We start from the raw sequence: 22,874 nt of genomic DNA, 5'->3' as shown, positions 1-22,874 counted from the left end.
CACTTGTTTGAAATCAGTGTGCAAGATAACACATTAGTTTTCTGACAAAGCAGATTTATGTTGGGTACACAGATTACCTTTCTAACTTTTAGGAGGCAAACATTGATTTCCCCCCGCTCTGGGAACTTCCAAATTTTCCCCAACTTCTGAGTTTAAAAAGGATCTAGAACAGTTCAATTTATCTCAGTAGACTCAGTAAACTATAATACCATATCCAGTTATTTGTTCTTATGAGCACTGTTTAAAGATTTGTCCCAAATAGATTTAAGTAATGAAATGTTAGTGATACAAATAGATTATTTCAGGAATCTGAAAGTGGAGGATGGGCCATGCATATGGTGCTGCCCTTACTTTCTCACTTGTCCATTGTTTAGCAGGGAGGTCATATTTGCTCAAATATGAGCAAAGCTCTCCTTATAATCTGGAGCTAGTTCATAAAGCAGAGTTCTGGATTGCATAGTGAGTGTCATCCTTCCAAATCCTCACTCATTCAGGCAAATATCTGCAGCAGACTAATTCCAGAAAGTGATGTGGTATATTATGACCTTGTAAATTGTCTGTTTCTTTCTTTCCCTTGACCATCAACAGACTCAACAGCCTAGATTTACATTAATTAATTTATTTCCTAATTCCAGCAATCAGCTTCAGTTCAGCCTCTTCAAATCTTTTATCACTGTAGTCTGTAGATCACATGACTTGTCATGCATTTCTATGGTGAAATTTGTAAAGTACATTGTTGTCAATTGTTTATTATCATTAGCATATGTTCTTGAAAATTTGTTGGAAAAATATTACAATTGAAAAACTAGCCTTTCTGATTCTGGAAAAAATAATTTCATATATTTTTAGGCCCAAGTACTTTTTTTTTGCAGTTTTTCACTGTAATTTTTGTTGCGGATGAAAGTTAAATAGTTTGTCTCCCCCTTCCCCCCATAATTTGTACTGCTTTCCAATTGTCCATGTACTCCCTTGCCTAATCAGATATCTGATAAGCCTAGCCCTAGGAAGAAAGCAAGGGCAAACCGCTTCCAAATGTCTTGCCAAGAAATCTGCAGGGACTTGTCCAGGGAGCTGTCAGGAGTTGACTCAAAGGCACCTCCCCCTCCCCCCCCCAAATTATTGCAAATTCCTCATAAATAATTGGGATATAGTACTGTACATTTCCTCCCACTTCCTTTTTTCATGTTTTAGTTCAAATGAAATTCACTTACATATGCCAATATACATAGGAGTTAGGTTGAATGAAATTTGTATGTACATATGATATAAAAATAATACTTGCAATATCTAGTTTTAAAAATACTCAATAGTATACTGTTTTAGAATAATTTTACTCAGTTTCATAGCCACTGGTAAATAGGAAAAGTAATTATATATAGTTAAGAATGGCTGAAAATAGTTTTATTGGCTCATATTTTTTAGGGACATGTGTTCATAAATCTTAGTTATGGTGTTTTGAATCTTAAGTTCAGCTGGCCTCATGCCTTGAACCCTTCTGGGACTAATAGATTTATTCAAATTATAGTCCACCAGAAACAAGTTTTGCTGTATTAGTTAAGATTAATTTAAAATGGACCAAACCTACATAGTTTTTAATCATTTTTTTCTTTTATTAATTATTGCAATTTACAAATTGCATTATCCCAAAACTATCAGATTCCACCCCCAGCAAGACATTCCTCTCCTCTTTCTTGGCCCATAAGCACCATCAAGATCTTCAAACTGCTCTGGGGGTTCCTCAACTAACTCTCTAGAGTAGATCCTGGGGGTGCTCTATGATTAATGAGCCACATTAAGAGGGTAATGATTTTTTTTTTCATTTGAAGCCTTATTGTGCCCAGGAGTCACTTGGTTGACATGGGTGGCTATACAAATTGAATGAATGAATGAACCAATGAATGAATATATAGAGATGAAAATTGGTCCTGTTGCATTTGTTTCTGTCAGCTCTCTTAATCTGCCGTGATCAGCCAAATGAATTCAAGTATCACTTGAACTACATGGCTACTGTTATTTCACAATTGCTCTTATGCGACTCACAATGTCTTCTGTGAAAGACAAGCTAGAATTGCTCTTTTTATAAAGCACACCTGATAATTCTGGTGAGGTTGGAGGGACTCATAGATCACAGTTAGGTACACATCTACCACCTGATTCGGGTAATGTTAAATCTGCAAGTGCATATAAAGAAACACTTTCTTTTTCAAACCATTCTTTTTTTCATGCACAGAACTGTGATTGGCAGAAACACAAGAGGCTGTACTACAGCAAGTTACAGCAAGGGTGCATAGGCGTTTTTTTACAGCTCTTAATTCTCCAGGATTGAAAAAAAATCTTTAGAGTTTTAAGTACCAGTTGATCATATCTAATCTTTTGTCAGTTGGAAATTAGTATAATCTTGTATAATCTTTCATCAGTTTATTTTTTAAAATTTATTATTCAATTTATATCCCATCTTTATTTTGTAGATACATAATGCTTCTGTCTTCAGTTTTCCCCACAACAACAATGCTGAGAGAGGCGCAGAGTCACCCAGCTGGCTTTCATGCCTAAGGAAAAACAGGAACTCATAGTCTCCTGGTTTATAGTCCCACACCATAACCATTGCACCAAACTGGTTGAAAGTAGGTCTATAGTATCAGGTTGCAAAGAAACCTCTAACACTTTGTTGCCATCTAATGTTTGTCTAGATTTTTGCAGCCTGGATATGGTAGACCTTATTGAAAGGCAGACTCATCCTAGAATCATGAAATATAAAACAACAGTTACTTAGACTGGGGGAAAAGTAATAAGTGCTAGACTGTTGACAAAACATCTGCAGTTTTATGCAGTGTGGTGCAAGTCTGTTTCCATGTTATTGCCTCTAAATCTCTTCTAGAGCATATGTGGGGTTACATGAAGTTTTTCAGGAGGAGAGGGGAGAATACAATCCACGAGCTGTTCCCATTACTTTGACAGGTGAACACAGTTGGATGCAAATCAGATAAACTTCATTTTAAAACTAAGCATCTGGCAACAACTGTTCCTCAGATTTGAAGGTCTCTAGTACTCATATGTAGCTTAATATGCTAATAAGTGGTAAATTGAAAATTCTGCTACTTACAATTGAATAGACCTCATTGTTTTTGTTCTAATATTGGGCTGAGTTTTCTTTTCAGAGTATCATGCTCTCTTCATAGCATCTTCTAGAGTTATCTAACTGTTGTGTCAAAATAACATTAATGAGGATAGGCCTTATATCACTTTAACAATGGCTGAGTGATTTTATGATGATGTTATAAGTTATATATGGGAAAATGATCATAATATTTTAAACATCCAACCCTACATCATATATTTCTTCTATTCTTAGCTCTGTTTTGCTGGATTCCCCTATCTGTATTTCTGTTAAATTTTATTGTTTTTAATCTCCCATGATTTTTTTTTTAGAAAATAAGTTGCTGTTTTCCTGGATACTGGTGAAAATTGCAGTGGACAGTGGACACAGAATGCTAATTTGGAGACAGGAAGAGAGAATAAATACCACACTTCTCCCTGAGTCCTGTTTGGGATAAATCAGCTTGATGTCACCAATGAATATTTCTTCAGAGGGCTGTTAAACTAGGGCAAGCAGAACTGCCAGCATTTACACACTGGAGAGAAACGTGAGTGCCTAGCAAAATCTGTGTGCTAAAAATAATTTGCACTTTTATTTATAACAATGTTATCTTCATTGGGGAGAGTCAGGTAGAACTGTGTATCACAGGGCAACAAATGCATTTTTTTATTTCCACCATTGCTTGTTATCTGGTGAGGATAAATACAGAGAGAACAAGGTGGCCTTCATTGTATTGTATAAAATGACTTTCATATAGCTTTAAGACTATTCCCCTGCAATCTGTATTGGGACTACAACTCCTAGAATTCCTGGCTTTTGGCCTTGCTGGAGTCGAAGACTCAACATATTTAGAGGGCACCAGATATGCTACTGTAAGGAATGATGACAAATCACAATAAGTAATTATCGTCTGCCAATTTGTAATCCAACAGATTTTCATTAGATGAAAAAAGTAAGGCAGAAATGACTTAGAAATAACTATAAATTGAATTTACTTTTATAATTTCATGCTTTTATATGAATATAAAGTACATTCTAAAGTTAATTTGGATTTTTTTACATGATTTCAGATTGAGAAATATAAGTTGAATGACAGAGTTTAATTGCCATTTGCATTTCTGGGGTTGCAGTCTCTCAATGAACCATGAATGGAGAATATAGTACAGTAACTGTTAAATATAATAAGAAATTAAGATATGCTACAGAGAAAATTTAAAATTGTGAAAACTAAATCAATACTTTAAAAAGATTTAAAATCCACAGAGAAAAATGATGTTGTTAACATTTTTTTTAAAGTTTCATCCAACTGGTTAGTTGGATAATAATAATTGCTTATTAAAGCAATTCAAGAAAATGCTTGCTAGTTCCTAGGGAGACAGAAGCATGTAATATCATCCACTGTCTTAACCTATTTGTTTTGAATGTACCACTCTCAAACTAGTCCTTCCATGTACTTTATCCTGAAACAAACAAACAAAAACAAGAAATGTTCCAACATTTTAATTCTTCAGAGTAGATTTTCTTAGCACTGTTTGATGACTCTCGGTATAAAATATTGTCCCATTTCTTTTAAGGGATATGTCTTGGGCTGGAATAACCAGAATATAAGAGTTTTGGAATTGGAGGACAACATCACTAAGTGGCTTTTGGGTGATGAGGGGTGAGCCAGTAACCTCCCTCCCTCCATCTTATGAAAGTCATATTAATGGGGTTGAAAAAAGAACTTGTCTGAGAATCATATACAGTGGAGGTGGAATCTGAACACACACACACACAAAATCTCCACAGCTTTGCAGCTACAAATTTCTGTTCAAACCACATTGTGCACAAATGCACACATAAGTCTCTTCTCCTCATAGTTGGGGAGGAGGTTGTATGCTGCCCCATCCCCTTTAGTTCTCATCCTCCTTTCGGGTTGCTCTTCCTCCTGATATCCCTCCAGTACCTAAACATGCATGGTACAAAGGACCAGTTTTGCTTTAAAATGGAAAACAAAGGATGGTGAAGCTGGGTACCCTCTTCAGAATGAGTGAAAAGGCATTGGGGAAAATTAAGATGGTGAATGCCTGGAGTTTTGGCAACATTGCTCTTTGTACTATACCCAGACCCCCCTTTTCCTTAGGTTATATATATATATGGAGAAAAACAGGTGATTTCAGAGGGTTGAGTACTCTCTCGTTGAGTACTGATTTTTATATGCCACCCAGAGTAATGTTGTTTGAGTTGGGTGGCCATATAAATGTTCTAAATATATAAACCTGGTGCTAAGCAGCTCATGCCAGGACAGTGAAAGATGGAATCAGGATGTATGTATGCTGGTAAAAGAGTTAGGCTATACACACTGGTTATTATTAGATTTCTATCCCACCTTTCATTAGTAATTTAAGGAGCCACACATTGTTCTCCCTCCTCCTGTGTTTCTCCACAACAACCCTCATGTGAGCTACATAGGGCTTAGAGTGACCAATCTAAAGTCCCCAGTGAGCTTTGGTGTTCCTAGTCCAACATCTTAACACCTACACCACACTGGCTGTCCACTTCATGGGTTGGAGAACACATTTGGCTCCTCAGAGGTATCTCTGAGTTGCATCCTTCACTTTATCATGGATATGTGAATGGTTGTAAATAATACAGTTAGTAAAAGTGCGTCACTGAAAGTGGCAGATATCATCATAATGGGAATAAAACTGTTCCTTTGGCCAGATCTGTGGCCCAGGTTTGTCTGAGGCACAGAAGAGTAATGAATCCTCAAGAGACATTTCAAAATATACCCCCCTCCTAATAATATGTAATTCTTGATTTACAAATTATCATTCCAGATTTTTTTGCTCAGGCATTCAGTTAAAATAAGGAGAGTAAATACTCATAATTTTCTTCTCTGCATTTTGTTAAAATGATATTGCTTTTTAAAATGGGGAAGTCAGTTGCTTTTAAGATGGTTTAACATATGTACAACCAGTGAGATTTGGGTGGAGGGCTGAGGAAGAGAAGAAAAACCTGTAAAAATATGTATATATTAAACAGATTAACATGTGTGTGGAAATGAAATAAAAAAGCTAGTAAATGAAAAATGAACAGGGTAAAAGTAAACCTTATGTGTCTCATTTCCTACCCAGCATGTCTTGTTCTTCTGAATCTATGTAATGCATTATCAAGTTATTTACAAATGCTTGTAATGCTGTAACTTCTTTAAACCAGCTATTTGTAGTTCTGTTTGCTAAAAAAGCTCCAACTCCAACATTTCATTGCCACCTACAAGCAACAAATTGACTTTGGGTGCCTTGTAAGAATATCTAAATGTAGGCTGTTGAATAATCCCTTTGAGGGCCCTGTAGCTATTTTTATGCCTGGATATGCGTCATCAGTGGGTATTTTCTCTGGTGACTAGCTTACATCAGTAGGTCTCCTATCATACATTCTATATGATTGATGGGAGTCACTGCTCCTGTTTAGCTTTTATCCGTGACCTCGAAGAATGAACAACTGGAATTTACAGGCTGTTGCAGTCTTTGGAGTGACTGGAGAGATGGACAGATGGTATTTTTCTGATAAATTCAGGTAGTGCTGGAGATGCAGTTCGGTGGGGAAGGGGGGAAGAGGAAGGGTGTTCCTGGTCTCAAAAGCTGTTAATTCCAGCTTGGTGGTTCTGTTTTCAGTGGAAAGGTATGCTTCCCTAGCCAAAGGAAGAGGCTGCAGGCAGATTTCAAGATGCAGTGTGTTGCTCGTGTTGTTTCCTAGTGATATACGCTACTGCAATGTAGCAAGAGCGGTGTGCCGTGGTTCAGTTAGGTGATCTGTTATTGAAAGATTGCTTGCTGCTTTGCAGCTTGGAGGGGGATGCTGTGGAATGTAAAGCCGAGCAAAGGCTTCGATACGTGCTCGTTCCCTTAAGCAAAAGCATAAAATAAAACAAAAATAGGAGGGGGGAGGGGAGGGAGCGAATTCAATCCAGGTGAAACCGTCAGGGGCAGCGAGTAAGGCAGCTCTTGAATCGATGGGGTGCACCTGCCTCCAGGACCTGCAGAGTTCCTGGTAACAATTAATTTCCTGATCTTTCTTAAGTCAGTTCTCGGAGGGAAATCAGTAGTGCTCATACATACACATTACTACTTTAGCCCCTTCAGTTCCTTTCCTTTGATCGTTTGCCACCTCCCTCCCCACCCTGCTTCCTCCTACCACATGTGTAAATGAGGCTGCAGTATACGTGTGTGATTTTGGTCGGGCGCATTCTGCGAGGGCAGCTGAAAGCAGAGAGCTGGCTTCAGGCACTTTTCCTTTCTTTCTCCCTTTCTCCCTCCTGTTTACTCCTTTCGACAGAAACGTGATGGCAGCGGATGCCATGCTCAACTCTCTGTGACCTCTGACTTGAGGACTGTCAAGCTCTTTCGCTGGCAGTCAGGCTGACAGGGGAATGGCAGTAAGGTGCATAAATACTAGAGGAATGAGGAGCCGAAAATAACCATGCAAACGCTCTGTGGCTGCATGAAGGGACTGCTGGGGATTTGCCTGTGAAACTGGGTAATGGAAGGGTCATGGAAGGAGGTTTTCCCATTTTCCTCTAGGGGAAATTTCTTCTGCTAAGAGTGGGAATCCTTCGAGTGGGATAACTCTGTCTTTTCAGCCTCAAGGGGCAGCTGAGGGAGGGAGGGAGGGAGGGAGGGAGGAAGGAAGGAAGGAAGGAAGGAAGGAAGGAAGGAAGGAAGGAAGGAAGGAAGGAAGGAAGGAAGGAAGGAAATCAGCCTTATTTTTCTTTGATCTGGATGTCTGGGAATTGCAGTCGCAATATATCTTGGGAAGGCTGATCTGATGTATTGTTTTTCATTATTGCTAAGCCTAGACTTGGGATATTAAGGATATAAATTCTAAAATCTAGTATACATCCATGGATTTGTCTAAAAATTAAACATAAAAAATTAGGTGTTGATCTGGTATCCGACATGTTAAAATTATGTGCAGTCCCATGTGTATCATCACAGGCTGTTAAGTTATTAGGCCAAGAAGTTTTGCATCAACTATTTGGAAACCTGAGAGATTTTGGTGCTTTGATACCTTCTCTCTGAGGAAGCGGAAACATTCATACTGGATGTTGGAAAATGTTTGTAGTTAACTGAGGCAGGTGTGATGATATAGGTCTGGTTTCCCTTCTTCCATTAATTCATTACTGGTGAATTTTGAGAAGCATGTAACACTGTTTTTATAGTGTAGTTCCATCCATCTCTGCCCAAAAGTAAGCCCCACTGAATTTAATGAGACATGATGGCTAGGTACATTTGTACAGGACTGTAGCCTTAGAAAATACAAACATTCAAGTATATTCTAAATATGTGATAGCTAATAGAATGTAAAATCTACATGGTTATGCATGGTGCTTTATTTCAAGATCCTTTGATGACTCATGCCAAGTTGGTTATATAATTCACAGCCTGCGAAAGGTTAAATTCAAAATCTTGATGGGATTGAGTCATTTGTTGGGGAAGAGAATCACTAACCTCTTCTGGAGTTTAGTGCTTAGAAGATTTATGGTGTATGTTTTTACCTTAATGCATTTTACAGCCTTTGATGAAGCTTCAGAGAGGATCCAGGTTCTTCTTGAGAGAGGAATGCTACATGTATTTTATTGCTACCCACTAGAATAGGTGGATTTTGTTTGTGTTTAGTATATTTAAAGTAATGAAGGAGTTTCTCCCAAGGTTCTTATTACTTTTAGGCTGCAGTTGCTTTTTTTGGTAAAATCTGACTTGACTCAATTACTTGAGCTGCCTAGATCACTTTTCATTTTGGTGTCTGTTGTCTTGTGGCATGATTTAATTTAGTTATCTTAGATCAAAACTGCACATTTGAAAGCATATGTAGAACAATCAACAATGAATTGTAACTCTACCTTTTGGGGGAGAGGTGTAGGCACACAACAAAAACATGTTTACTGAGTCCTGATAGCCTGCCATATACATTTGGTGATGGCAAGTTGGATACAGAACTTATATATTGTATATCTCCACTGTGTATTGATTTTTAAGGACATAGAGACTGATAGGTAGATTTAAGTGTTCTTTTCCAGTGTTACAATATAATTTGTTGACATATTCCAGGAATTTTGTAGTTATTTCCAAGTCATATCTCTGGTTAAATTAAAAATAAAAAGCAGGCAGTAGTTGTTTTGTTTCTCACAAAAGTTGCTAACCTTTAAACAGAAAAGCCATCACAGTATTTATGATTCTTAGGGCAGGTTTAATAGATATATGATGCTTAAATGTTGGTTCTGATTTTGGTTGATTCATATCCTAAAATGTGTGGTATCCAGTTGAATGGAATTAAGGATGTGTAGTATCTTGGATTTGATGGAGAAACATTGCTTTAGAGGTCATGGACATGTAGCACATGTCTGCAATTCTTTCTTTTTGCAAGATCAAATACATCTTTTGATTTGCAAGATCAAATACATCTTTTCCCAGGATCATGCTGTGGCCATGCAATCTTAAGAAAAGACATAGCTGTTTTAAGGAGTTGCCAGCCAGTGCTGGGTGAGCACTACAAAGAACCTTTTTGCCTTTGAATCAGCAGTGTAGGTCTGTCTGTCTGTCTGTCTGTATTTTGCCACTCAACTCTACATCTCTGGGTGGCAAAGATGATTCTGGCAACTTTATTATTATTAGATATTATTGAATTAATGGTTTCTCTGGTGATAATACAATACAAATACAAAACTGTAAGTTTACTTACAGTTGGCGAATACTGGGATCTGAACTTGTTCGTTTTGATGATTATGAGAGGGAGACATTGTATAGGAAGCATGCTAGAAAAAGAATGATTTCCACTCACTTCAGATATACTTCTTATTGCTCTGCTTTTTGTACAGTATATGGATTTTGTATATTGTTGTTGTAAACAGTTTCAAACCACATCACCCAGTTATGCTTGCCATGCCCTATTAAACTGCCCAGAATCACTGGAAGTCAGGCGGCATATACATTTAATAATAAAAAATAAAATAGCGTGCTTCTAAATTTCTACATTAGATGCTCCTAGTTTATTATGGAATGGATTGTATTATTGGTAGATGGGATGGTTATTTATACATTTCTATTTAATGGAGCAAGTACTTCTGCACTTCAAGTATTTCCTTTCTTGACTGGTCAGCAATTGTGAGGTTTGCTTTTCCAGAATAAGAATGAGCTGCTTTTATTTTGTCATTATTTTTTAAGGCATATGCATGTTTTAAGTGAATATACCCAGCAACTGCAGGTGTGGCCTGGATGCAGCTGAGATGGGTCAAAATGTGTATAAATGAAACGTCAGCCTCTTGTTTAGTCTATCCACAGTACCAGTTGCATCTGTAGCACTAAAAAAACAAGCACTCTGAATGACAGAATGATTTCACATCAGATCTATTTAGGAAACAAATGAAGCAATAAACAGGAGAAGAGTCAACCTTTTGACTGTGCTTTACTTTTCTTAGAAAAAAAATTAACGATTCTATTCACGTAACCTTAGAAATACTGTAAGTCTCATTGTGTTCAGTGAGCTGTTTTGCACAGTGGATCTGGAGTTGGAGTTTAAAATACATTCACCATCAAATTCTTTAAAAATACAGGAAACAAGAAGTAAAATTCAGAATCCATGGCTTCTCATTTTCAGTATCAGCTTTTCATTGTTGAATTTAGTATGAGAAAAGATATTTGAAATTATTTTAGAAAAATTCTAATGAGATTGAGTTTCAGAGTTTAGAAAGAAAGCAATACTATTATTGAATTCTGGTAGAGGAGTGATGTTTTTAGTAGAATTGACTTTAGAAATCCTTGGAAGCTTACAACAACTGGCTTATAAAATGCTTCACAGCTAAAATGGTCAGATTTCATGTTTTCTATTCAATATTGAAATAACTAAGGCTGATCATGTGCTCATTTCTCTCTCTCTCTCTCTCTTTTTTTCTTCATCCTGGGGCTGAAAATATATGTGGCCAGAAATTTGTCAGTAAAGGTACAGGCACTTCATTAAGAGATTATGTTGTTTAATCTGTGTTTAAAAAGATGGTAGCGGCTATATAAAACAAATAAATAAATACAATATATTGAATATGTAAATAAATATAATTAGATCAAATGTGTTGATAAGGCACTGGTGCAGTTGACTCAACTTCAGGTTTTCTTGGATGATACTGTTTATCTATATTTTCCCTGTACTTTGTTTCAGTGTACAACTTGTACTACAACACATAGCAAAGCCGTTTCACCTTCTTAGTTTTCCTGGAGTTCTCAGCAGAATTTGATTCGATCAACCATGTTATTCATCTGCAGAATATAATGAAGATTGTAGTCAGTTTGGTGTAGTGGTTAGGGCACCAGGCTAGAAACTGGGAGACCACAAGTTCTAGTCCCGCCTTAGGCACAAAGCCAGCTGGGTGACCTTGGCACAGTCCGTCTCTCTCATCCCTAAGAAGCAGGCAAGCACAGACCACTTTCGAAATCTTGCCAAGAAAACTGCAGAGACTAGTCCAGGCAGTCACCAACATGACTTGAAGGCAACCCCCCTCCCCAAAAAAGTCTGAAGAACACATTACATTCCTTAAAGTCTAGTAAATTATGTGACATGCAAGATAGCTGTATTTACCTGGCTAAAAGTCCAGCATCCTTACCATAGCTCTTATTCATAGCTCCCCTCATGAACTTGTGCTTTCTCTGTTGCCTACTTCTGTCCTAATACAAATACAGAAGCAGATTGGCTGTACAGTCATTGCCAGCTTGCTTAATCATTAAGACACAGAAAAAGTACAAAGTGCATATAAAATTCACATGATACAGAACTGCAGCTGCTTATACTATTTTTTTTTCAATATTGTCTTCCTGGAACAAGGCCAAAAATAGGGGAAAAAAACCCAAAAAGTTTGGATTCACCTCATTTCCTGTCCTTTTTTCCAAGAAAAAATAGAAAAATTAAAATTCTGATTTTAGCACCATTTACTGATAAAAAAACCATATTACTTTAGAAACATAATGCATTATGCATAGTTTAATTTGTTCATAAAATCATTATACCTAGTATATTCCATTTAAAACAGTTGTTCCATAAATTTAAAAGTGTGATGAGGTGGGTGCCACAGAATCTCAAATTACTAAGAATTTGATTATTATTTACATATATCAAAACTATACTAATGAATCTAAACAAACGCTTAGTATATTGAATATGGAACTTTTATTTTTATTCAACATTTGGCTCTTTCTTCCTGTTCTGTTCTTTTGTAGAGTTCAGTGGTGAGGAGGAGGCCTTCCAATTCAAAAACCTATAGATTTGCTCTGTTGAAAAACCTATAGATTTGTACATTCTCAGAAACGAATGTACCCATTCCACAGCACTATCTGTTAGGGCCCAGTCAGGCTGGCAGAACAGGAACAAATCCATTAACCTCTACAAACCTGACCTAGAGAATCACTACTTCCTTTTTCCTTTTCTTGTGAAAATGTCACTGCCTCCGGGACGTATATTCTTGTCCTCAGGATAGCAATTGCAGTGATACTGTATACAAGACTCTTCCTTTTGTACTGAGTTTTGAGAGATTGTGTTGGGTGGGTAAACTGTGTCACCCTAAGAACATTTCATTGAATCATAGGGTTGAAGAGTCCAATTCCCTGCACACTGCAGGAGTCACTACACGATCCCCACTAGATGACTATCCAGCCTCTGCTTGAAAACCTCCAGTGAAGGGGAGCAAACTACTCCATGTAGTAACCTATTCCACTGATTGACAGCTCTTACTGTCAAGAAGTTATTCCCTAATGACTAGTCTGTATTTACATCCTTGAGGTTTCATCCCATTAGTTCTAGTCTTATCCTTTGGAGCAAGTGAGAGCAAGCCTGAACCCTCTCCAATGTGACAGCTGTTCAGATATTTGAAGACAGCTATCATGTGCCATCTCAACTTTCTCTTTCATTTCATCTATCATTGTAGCCTTTAAGGCTACAATCCTTTGCATGTTTATTGGGGAACTGATGGTTGAACTCAGTAGGACATGCATCCAAATAAGCGTGTGGAGATGGCACATTACTTTGAAGTAGTCTTAATGCACTTTCAGGAAATTGGAGATATTGAAAAGCATTGATAGTTCATCAAAACCACCTTTATTATTTTAATTGGATGTTCTGTCATATTCTTAACTGAAAGGATGACCTGATAGCCACTATGCCACTGTGTGGTAATGGCTGAGTAGCTCAGTTGTTGTATTTTTTATTTATACACAACCTAACCTTTGGAGTATAAAATTTGGCATGCTTTGACAATTTTGAATCCAGTCCAGTACAGCTGGAAATATGCCATTGACTACAATACAGGCAGAATCTTGTCCTAAATCAGAGAAATACAATTTTGTTTCGATTGCATTCTGGTCCCTATGCCCCCCCCCAAAGTAGTTTTTAAATTTACACTAAATTTCATTCCTGATTAGTGACAAGGAATGATGGAGTTCTATTTCTAAGTTACAAATGAGGCAAATGGTGAAATATACAAAAATGGTGACCACAAACTGTCAGGGTTCCTTATTGGTGATGAAAGTATCTTGCTGAAACATTTGGCTTCAGAGAATATATGCATTTAGAGAGAGCCTGTAAAATATTCTAGAATACTTTGTTAATTCCAGAGATCCCAGCCTATGTTGATTAGCTAGAGAAGAATTTGAAATTATATTTGTGAATATTTTCTGCTGTTGATTTTTAAGAAATAAAGTTCCTTTGGATAAAGGAATAAATCCCAGTACATATGCAATTGTAGCCACAATTCACCTGAAGTGAGATGCTTTTTTCTTTCTCCTGATTTCACTTCAAAGATTTAAGAATTAGTAGTCAAGCTTTATGGGAAGCATAGTTACTACCTCTTCAGATCTGTTCATTTCAATTGGAGAACGTTACATACATTTGCATCAATTCAGATAGATTTTAATTAATAGATTTTGATTTCTTATTTTCCATCTAGACTTTTAACATAAACTATTCTATCATTTAAAAGTAGTTCAGTCGTACAGGCACTTACGTGTTTAATCCTACTGAATTTCTTAGAACTTGCTTTTGAATAGCTGTGCTTATGATCTTGCCCTCAAAGTACAATTTACTACAATCCAAAAATCTTTTACTATGGTATTTGATCAAACTTTTATACTAAATACTAAAATACCACAAAGAACCCTTCATACACCAAAACCCTAAATTACTAAAATGCTAAGATATTAGTGTAATATTAGACTACTAGACTACTAAAATACTAAGATACTGAAATACTAAGAGAGCATCCTCTTTCTCTTCTGTACAAAATGATTTTATCTGGCCGATCTCCATACCAAATGGTGCTACTTGCCATATAACACAAGTTTAATAAATTGTTATATTAGAATCAAGATCTTCAATTAAATCTCTGACATAAGAGTTGAAGAAATTTCCAAGAAATACAGAGATTACAATGTATCCTTACAGTTATCTTTATAAAAAGAGCATGAGTCCAAGTACTTGGAACTGATCTATCACCACTCTTTCAGCCATCTTGGCAAAAAATGGCAAATTGACACAGGCCTAAAGAGAGTGATTTCAATATTTTTTTTTTTTTCCAGGAGGGGAGATATCACTGCTTCCTTCAAGGCAGACAACACTTCCCCCATTTGAAAGAGACATTAATGATCCTACATGAACCACCCTCTTCATGTTATTCCAAGAAGGAGCTAGGTCCAAAAGACATGAGGTAGCCTGAATTTGTCTTGGCACCCTGTCCACATCTTCTAGATGCACAGGAGATCGGAACAAATAAGCCTTCTCCTTACCAACACAAATGATGACCTCTATCTCACAGTAGATATGAGCAACTTTGCGAAAATTCATAAAGCCTTTGTCTTTTGCTACCAATGGCGCTAGGAGGCCTTCTCTAACCCTTTGGGCTGCACCATCCAACAGCTGTCTTGGCAGTTTTCAGCACATGTAGTAGCACTAGAGAAAAACCTCTTCTTTTCTTCCTTCAGTGCCACAACATAGGCTTTCCAATTGTTCTGAGTTGGGCTTGGTCATATTCACTTTTCAGTTTCTGCTATCAGCACTCTATGTGTCTGCCTATTTATCCATACTAAATGGAGACTTAGGAGCTGGGTGAACAGGCAGAAGTCAATGAGAAGTCAATGACTTAAAACTTTAACATCATAGAACTCGTTTGGTACTTTTAAAAACTAATATTTATGTGATGATTTTGGCTTTTCTTGGATCTCTGAAATCAGATTTTTAAATATGTGAGTATAGGTGCTTTGGGAAGAGTTGTATTCTGAGAGTAAACCTTACTTTTGGTTGGTGGAGGATATAATAATCTTGGAAGGGGATTGGCGAGAATTCAAAGAGAGATGTATATAGGTAGTTGCAAGGAAGTTTTGAACTGAGGTTTGAGCCCAGGGCGTAGCACAATCTAAAAGTACTGACTTAGGGATATGATAGTAAAAGAGGAAAAATGGGAAAGAGAAAAACATGGGAATGGTGTTAATGGGGGCTTTCCAAAACCTTTGTGTATTCTTCCATTTCCACTTGGAATATAATTACATCTGCATTGTTTCTAATAGGACTGTGTATACTTCAAAAATGATTGAGAAAGAGTGTTTGGATGGTACATGAGACATTACCTCTTTAAAGTGGTAACATCTTTTAACAGACTTTTATGTGAATCTAGAAACAGGCAAGTGCTTTAGGGAGTCACATAAAGAAGTGCTTGTTTTCATGAATTAGCTGCTTAAAGTCAAATTTCTTCCAAATCATTTTCAAAGCATGCACAGCCCTAGTTTCTAACTTGTGCTTTCTGTGAATACTGGTGGTGTTAATTAACTTGTATGTCAGCTTTTCATTCAGACTACTTCATTAGATTTTAAGGATTGATGAAAGGGCTACCTCAAGGCCTCAGAACTGATTGTTGCTCTGAAATGTCAGGCTTTCGTATAAGCATTTTAGGACACCTTTTTTCTGTCTTGACAACTGTCTTACTTCTGTTGGTTTTTCATAGGGACTCAGCACCAGTGTATTGTTGTCTTTATGGTCTCGTTTTGTGTTCTTCCTACATGCAGATGAACAATTTAACAGGCCTAACGACATGATTTCATGAGAAGGTAACAAGGTGACATATTTCACATTACAGAGCACAATCTGAAGGGCCAGATCTTCATGAAGCCCTACAAAGCCTTGGATGTGGCCCCTGGAAACTTCTAAAAGTTCTATCAAATTGTAATTTTTATATGACAAAAGAAATAAACATTTAAATGTTTGCCTAGAGGATCAAATGTAAATATTGACTATATCTAATTTGAACTATATTTTCAGGCAAATCAATGTTAATGTTTGTTCTGGTCCTACCCACAATTTTTGGAGTGTGGCAAAATTCAAAAGCCAAGCTCTGCCGGTCCCAGAAAAAGTTGTGTACCCTTGTTTTACTTAACCATCAAGTGTTGGTTTAATTTATTCTACTTGGCTTTTGTACTGTAGGTATCAGTGCGGTAGAAATAGCGCAGGGTTGGGTTTCTGTTGTTTGTTTTGCTACCTGTAGGAAGTGTGTGCTTTATTCCTTCTTGCCTGCTCTGAACTGCAAGTCATGAATCCCAGCTGTAGTTTTAGCCAGCAAAGAGGAAGGAATTTGTCTGCATTACAGTAAAAGGAAGTATTTGCTGTGTTATTGTAGTACATGGCCCCTTGCCATTTTTGATAAAGCATTTAAGCGTTATGCACCCAAAGTCTACTGGCCTCTTGACCCATCATCAATCATCCGCCGTACAGTGAGTTTGCATGAAACAGTAGCCCAATAGGAGAGCCATTGTTTCAGCATTGCACAACTTTTCTGGAAACGGAAACTTCAGACAAAGCATCCAGATCGCTCTGCTTTGTACTATACTGTCCCGGCCCTGAGCTGTTACAATGCAGAGAAGCAAACGCATTCACACTTAGGGGATTGAAGGTGGTTCTGTTACATGTACCTTATGTAGCAGAATATATTTCCTTAAGTTTATAAAGAAAATAATATATTTCCCTGTTTGTTTTTCAAAGATGTCAACTTGTATTCCATAGTTATCACACCAGCTGGATATGATTTCAGGAATATGAATGTGCTGCAGTATTATCTCTGGTATTGTTACGTACATTTTTGAGGATAATTAGCAGTGTGACCTTTTGCGTATTTTCTCAGAAGTAAATTGCATAGTATATTTTGGGTGGCAGGGGGAAAGTTTACTCCTAACTGTGTATAGCATAACTTTTTTCAGGCTGTACTTTAATATGATTTAAATTAAATTAAATGGAATGCACTTAATAGGATTACTTTCCATGTATTCAACAATAAGTTTTAGGGAATCTCTGGGAGCTACGTCTGAGGATTTTGAGGGTCTTGTACAGCCCTGAAATACTACATTTCATAAGATCGCGACCATAAGGGCAGGCTTTGGTTTTTGCTTGTTTGTTTTGTTTTGTTTTGTTTTTTTGTTTTGTTTTGTTTAAATAAATTGATTGATGCAGAATTAACACAACTCTGTTTTATTTTCTTTGGCTGACACGAACATTCTGCAAATAAAAGTTGATTGAGTAAAATATTTGTCTCCACGGTTTATTTGATAAGGTTATTTCATCATTTATCTCTGCAATGTTCCTTCTAATCTGTAGAAATAATAATAAGTTCACTTTTATGGTACAGCTAGTCCCTGGGTTAAGAACACCCAAGTTACAGATGACCCATAGATAAGAATGAAGCCTATTGTAGTAAAATTTGAGTTAAATATGCAATGATTCAAGTTAAATACACAATGGTTTGAGTTTATTACATAATACTACTTATACAGTATTATACAATAATACTGTTCTGGCTTATGTACAAATTCAACTTAAGGACAGACCTTGGGAATGGAACTTGTTCTTAAACTGGGGGCTCATCTTCCAGCGTCATGTCTTTTAGCCTTTTAACATTGTCCATGGGGTTTTCTTGGCAAGGATACTGGAGTGGGTTGCCATTTCCTTCTCCAGTGGACCACATTTTGTCAGAACTCTTTGTCATGACCTGTCCGTCTTGGGTGGCCCTGCACGGTATAGCTCATGGCTTCACTGAGTTATTTGACTCTTAGTTATTTTAGTGTCAATAAACATTTAATAAAAGCCAAAATATATAATTTCCCAAGTGCCTTAAGCAACCAATTTTCTGAACTTTTATTTGGACCACTAAACTATTACCAAATCATGAGAAATTTTCTAAGTTCAGAAAAAAAGATCACTATTCTTTGACATTTTGATTGGCCCAATGTCTAACCATAAGGTATTATCCTATTTTGTAAACCTTGTATTTTCTTCTTAGGAGTATCATGGCCATTCTTGACTTACTATGCCCTAACTGAAACTAAGTTTGTCAGTGTAAAATAAGTTTGGGCTGATTCCAAAGCAATAAAAAATGACTGTTTAAATAACAGTAGAATTACTGTTTAAATAACAGTAGAAGTTAAGATACTTTATGTTTGCATGGTTAGAAAGAGTCCTAAGCTCTAATCCAGATGCCTGGAAATTTGCCATGAATTGCTAGGTGTTTGCAGTATTTATTTATTTATTAGATTTGTATACTGCCCATCTCCCCCAACCGATGACTCTGGGAGGCACGTTTCAGCTCCCAAAATGTGTTTGTGTGGTTCTGAAATAACATGAGAGTCCTAAAATAACAACCTTTTAACTTGCATCTTTGCATTGCTTGTTTGCTTGATCAAAATATTAATCAGAAGCTGAAGTGAGTTGAAAACAATGAGAAAATGTTTTTATGTAATTAGGAAGTCTTGATTTCCGTTTGTTTTGCTCTCAAGCAACTGTCAGCATTACAGAATCTACAAAATAGCATAATCAATCTTGCATTTGCAAAGATGAACTGAGTTAAGAATGCATTGCAATTTCGTATGAATGCAAATTTTGGGGGATTTATTAAACCAGTTGCACATATGAGTTAATACTAAGTGTGCAACTACTTAATAATGCCTTCTTCACTTACACAAATTTAAGACTAAAACACTTGTTCTATTTCAAGTGATACTCAAATTTCCAGAAATACTATTTTTTATAGAATAAACACATTTCACGCATTTGAGTTTTTTACTGCTCATACAGCAACTTCAAAATAGCAGTACTGATTGTCCAAATGTAGGTTTCATTGTGGAATTCACTGCCCTTAGATGTGCTGACAACTATCAGAATCAAGCTGCCAGTGACTATTTTATGTCTATACAGTATACTAATTCCTGAATTCACAGTAAAATATCTTAGATATTATATGTTAGGGAGCAGCAGCAAAAGATGAGACAACAGTACTTGTCTGTTCAGGCTTTCAAGATTACTGTATTCACCTGGTTCTCTATTGTTGGAGTGAATATATATCACTTAAAATTGGAGAATGTTAATGCCATTGAATCCATTTCCCCCATTTTTATGCTAAATACTTAGACTCTATAGTATTTCAATACTATGTAAATTTTCAGAGTTTCTTTCTCTAAGCCATAGGTAGTAGCATTTTTCACTTGTAATCTTTCTTGTTTTGCTGTTTTTTCTTAGCATAGAACTCCCATGTGTTGTTCAGTTACTTTGTGACCTGATAGACATTATTTCTCCAAGATTGTCAGTAACTGCTTCTTTTCAGTCCCTGCCTGTGTCATCAGTAATACTTCTTTTTCTATTGCTTTTTATTTTTCCAGGCATTAGGGTCTCCTCCAAGTCTAGCTTCATTAGTTGTCCTTCTAGTAAGCAGAAAGCAGCCTCATTTTATTTCATCTGGAATTGTAAGGTTTCTTCTTATGGACAAAGGTATTCTTAGAATTTTTATTCAACACCAAAATTCAATCTTGGTTCAGCTTTTCTGGTGATCCAGCATTCATAGCCATATGTTTCAGCGGGGAATACCATAACCTTGACAATACATACGCTTGTTGTCTATATGATTCTCTGCACTTTAATATGCTGTCTAGATCTATTATATTCTTTCTCCCAAATAGCAGGCTTTTAAATTTTATGACTACAATCACCATCCTGTGAGGATAAAGTCTCTTACTCCTTCTGTTTCTTTTCCTGTTTTCATTGGGTTGACATTGCTGGTTGATATAATTTAGTTTTTTAAAAAGAAGATTAAGCAGTAGACTTGCTTTTCTATCCCTTTCACCTTCAACAGGAGATTCCTTAGGTCTTCCTCTTTCCCAGCCATCAAAATGGTATCACTAGCATATCTGAGGTTGCTGATGTTTCTCCCAGCAATTATAATTTCAATTTCTTCTAGTTCAACATTTTTATTATATATTCTGCATGTAAGTTGAATAAAATGACAATATATAACCTTTATATACTACTACTACTACAATGTACTACTTTCCCAATGTTGAACCATTTACTTGTTCGATATTGCTTCCTGATGAGCATACAAATTCTTATTTAGACAGATAAAAATGGCTTGATATATCCATGTTTTAAAGACTATGCACAGTTTGTGGTCTACACAGTCAAGAGTTTTGGATTATCAATAAAACAAAAATAGACATGTTTTTAAAAGTTCCTTGCTTTTTCTGTTATCCATCAGATGCTAGCAATGTGCCCTGCTTCTGAAACCTGCTTGTATGTCTTGCAGTTGTCATACCATGTATTGTTGAAATATGGACTACAAAATTTTGATCATGAACATATTAGCATGTAAGATAAGTGCCATTTTTTGACTGTTTGATACTGCCTTTTTTTTTTTAGTATTGGGATGTAGATAATTTTTTTCCAGTCCCTTGTTCACTACAAACCACAGGTAGTTCTTTAGCTTTATCATCTTGTAAGTTTGTAAATAGTTCTACTGGTATTTCATTAATTCCTGCAGTTCTGTGGATAGCGGTGTTTTATAGGAGTCATTTAACTTCACTTTCCAGAATGTCTCGTGGTAGTTCAATGATTATACCTTTATATGTATCATCAGTTTTTGGATCTTTTGTGTATTCTTTTTCTGTATATTTGCGCCCTCTCTTGTTATTTATTTGTTGTAATTAAATCAAATCTTTGTATAATTTTTTACTCATTTATTTAATTGGGTTCTCTTTATCTAGTTTTAAGACTTGTGCGAAGTACAGATCATGTTTTAGGTCATATTTATGCAGAAATATTGAAAATTCAAAAGAGTTCACAAACTTTTAAGCACCACTGTATGTTGTTCTTAATGACCAAGCTTTTATTAAGTTGCATTTGATCCATTTGAAATGTTGCATGAAACAGTTCTGCAGTCCAGATTTTAAAAAATACATTTTAGAATAGAAGATTTTTAGGTCACATTGAAAACAGCTTCTAAAAAATCATGTTTGCTTCATATGATTCTGCTGTGCTTCAGGACTTGGCTATTAAACTACTTGGAGTGTAAAGTGCAATGGTGGATCAGTTTAAAATAGCTCTGTTTTATTGTTCCTGTTACTAGGGCAGTATTTTAGCTCATTGAGAGTTTTAAATTTTTTTAGTAAAATTCCTTAAAATTCAGTACTATTCATTTTAGCTATTTTTCCTAATAGATCAGGTTTATCAGGAGAAATTGAGGAAGAAATACAGGTATTCCTTGGGTTATGATGGCATTTGAGACCGGAATTTCCATCGCTAAGCTATTTGGTTGTAAAGCATGATGTCACGTGACCACATTGCTTAGCAGTGGCAATCCTGGTTGCTGTCATAATCCCAGGAACAGGTGGGTTGGTGGGGGCCATGGGCAGGTGCTACAGAGCATGAGCAGGCTGGCAGGGGCCATGGGTGGGCACTATGGAGTGTGGGTAGGCTGGTGGGCCAATGGGAGACCGTGGACAGGCGTGAGCTATGGAGTCAGGCGGGATCTCTCCCTGGGATCTCATACTCTGTAGCGGGGCTCCTAGGAAGAAAAAGCAGCAAAAGCAACTTAACAGGAGCAACTTGTGACCTTCACTGCCAGCTTCCCCATTGACTTTGCTTGTGGGAAGCCAGCAGGGAAGGTCGCAAATGGCAATCATGTGACTGTAGGATGCTGCAACCTTCATAAGCGTGAGCCGATTGCCAAGTGTCCAAATTGCGATCACATGACCGCAGGAGTGCTGTGATGTCCAGAACGTCAAGGACCAGTCATAAATACCACTTGTTCAATGCCATTGTAACTTTGAATGGCTGCTGAATGAGTGGTTGTAACCCAAGGACTACCTGTACTAGAGAGGGAGCATGCTTTGGGTGAAAGGAGAAGTTACTCCTGTTTTTTAATGTTAATGTTGTTACTTTAATCTTAAACTGCATTAGCTTGTTTGTTCTTTTCTCCTTCACTAAATTACACAGTTCCATTCATGTCCTGTTATCGAGCAGAACATAGCAATACAGTCATACCAAATAATATAATCATAATGCTTGTAATCTAAAAGAGCCCGCATACATAAGGGAAAATGAGAAGGCTTTACCATCCCTTCAACAAAGATTGCCAAAAGTATATAGCAATTGAACAACATTTGGCTACCTTATATAGCTATACAATACTAGATTGAATAATAAATGGGTAGTATATAGTTCATCTTCTTCACCTGGAAAATTTTCCAAAATGGAGAAGGTAAAATCTGCCCTCAGTTCTTTATAAAAGTTAGAATACAATAGGATATGGATAATGTCTTCTATCATTATTGCACAGCAAAGGCAATGACATTCCATGTATGCAGTCTGTCTGTATCTTCCTTCCATTACAGCTACAGGTAGTGTATCACAGGAGGCCAGGGTAAATGCCATCTGATATTTTAGCGTTGTTGGTAGCAAT

The 22,874-nt window shown here is 36.7% G+C and overlaps 1 protein-coding gene across 3 annotated transcripts in view; it reads left to right on the top strand.

Annotated features, from left to right (window-relative positions):
• HIVEP2 (HIVEP zinc finger 2) overlaps positions 1 to 22,874 on the top strand; it is a 143,590-nt gene that overhangs the window by 60,251 nt on the left and 60,465 nt on the right. For 2 of the 3 annotated variants that reach the window (XM_088141576.1, XM_088141570.1), the window contains exon 2: positions 3,430 to 3,644. The gene's annotated coding sequence lies outside the window, so the exon portion shown is untranslated. Of the gene's footprint in view, positions 1 to 3,429; positions 3,645 to 6,506; positions 6,656 to 22,874 lie in introns of those variants that run through there. The other variant, XM_088141586.1, reaches the window with a different exon arrangement.

Source organism: Python bivittatus, unplaced genomic scaffold, assembly GCF_059951505.1.
Source record: "Python bivittatus isolate LINGU-HERP-01145 unplaced genomic scaffold, Pbiv_v1 ctg000020_np1212, whole genome shotgun sequence".
In the NCBI taxonomy this organism is placed as follows: Eukaryota; Metazoa; Chordata; class Lepidosauria; order Squamata; family Pythonidae; genus Python; species Python bivittatus.
Note: the sequence above shows the minus strand (reverse complement) of the source record. Positions and strands in the feature narration are given on the sequence as shown.